The sequence below is a fragment of the Anoplolepis gracilipes genome, chromosome 16 (genome assembly GCF_047496725.1).
Source record: "Anoplolepis gracilipes chromosome 16, ASM4749672v1, whole genome shotgun sequence".
In the NCBI taxonomy this organism is placed as follows: Eukaryota; Metazoa; Arthropoda; class Insecta; order Hymenoptera; family Formicidae; genus Anoplolepis; species Anoplolepis gracilipes.
In genome coordinates, this window is record NC_132985.1 from 4,327,191 (window position 1) to 4,328,916 (window position 1,726).

Genomic DNA, 1,726 nt, shown 5'->3' on the forward strand with positions numbered 1-1,726 from the left:
CCCCGCCAGCGAAATGCGATTGGTGAAACGAGCTTCCGTCGTAAGAACGAAGGAAGACGAGGGAAGAGAGCAGAATGCGTGCGCGCCGCAGCTTCCACCTTCGCTCAATTGCACTCGTGACTGCGCACTCGCCATGCGGAATTTACGACGGTAATACGCGCACTATACTAACATACGATGGCGTCGTATACCTCGATATTTGAAAATCGAGAACGCATACATGAATTCCTGAGCGCGGTGCGCAGAGAAACATACACGTTATGTAACGTTAATGTAAATCGCGCACGCTCGCGCCTTCTTGATGCGAACACTCGAGAGAGAATAGCCTCTCGTACAGTTTTATGAGATTTATATTTTTGAACTATTACGCGTGTGTGCTTTTACTCTTATCCAAAGGAATATTGACATGGTCGCTATAAAACTATGATAAAATAGAAACCGTCTGTTTTCCGTTAATTAACATTATGTGTATGTTAAAGATTAAGTCCACATTTTTTTCATATAACAGATATTGATTAACGATAGAATTTTACTCTTTTATTGCTTATCCAAATTAACTTTTTTTTTTTCATCAGTTTCCGTACCCGTCATATTTTATCCGCGATGTAACTCGCGATAACTCAGTCTATAACGCAAGAGAGGAGCAGCAACAGCATAATGCAGATGCGTCGTTAATGTGCACGTGCTCTATTTATGTACGTATTGCGTGAAGTGCAGAAAAGAGCGGGGCGTCGTTTCTTAATTTCCGTAGTGGCGCGGCGACTGTAAATCAACCCCTAATGCACTTTAAATTAGCGGTTGATATTTTTCCGCGAAATAACGAGCTGTCGATACTCGCATGTTGCCAGAGTCGTGTAAGTCAGTGCCACCGATTTACGAAAGTGAATCACGCACTGCACCGCGAATTGCCCGCAATTCCCGCTAATTCTAAATATACACGATCATGTGTCTTTTCTTATTTTTTCTTTTTTAAATATATACGCGTGATTCAACGCGAGGCGCGCGCGCGGATACGATTCTAAAAAAGGTGTTGGCTTGCTCAATCCCGTTCTCGCGACGCACAGCATTTACGTTTTCCTTGTCAATGAGCGCCCTTGATATATTTTTGCTCCCCTTGAACCTTGAAGACTACGAGAGAGAAAGAGAGAGAAGTTTGACAATAAATTTTAATAAAAATAAGTTTTCACTTTTGATGTGAAATGTTAATACGTGTAATAATTGTAATTCGCGGACAACAAGTGATGTAAGTACTACACATCGTGCGGTACCTGACAGGTGACGAAAGATAATGTTAGGCCAAATTGACATTGGCAGTATGTGACGCGTAGAGTGAAGGTTATTCTTGTCAAGCATCTCGCGAAATTTAATATAATAATATTATTCATGACTTTCATTCAACCTTATCTTGAAATCTCGATTTTAGAAAAATAAAATTTAAACTAAATTTATATATTTTGATATAAAAAATATATAAAATGATAATAAGTACACATAAATTTAGCACTCATTATTATGAATTTGAAAGAAATGTCATTCTTTTCGTAAAGATAAATTAAAAACAATTTTTTTACAAATAAATTGGAAATGCATTTTAATTCGATTATATTTTCCATTATAAAATAGTAGAAAATTATACGAAATAACATTAATGACAAGAAAATTAGTGATAAGTTAAAAAACATTTGAAACAATCAGTTGTGCTTGTCTTTGAGGATTTATCGGGCCT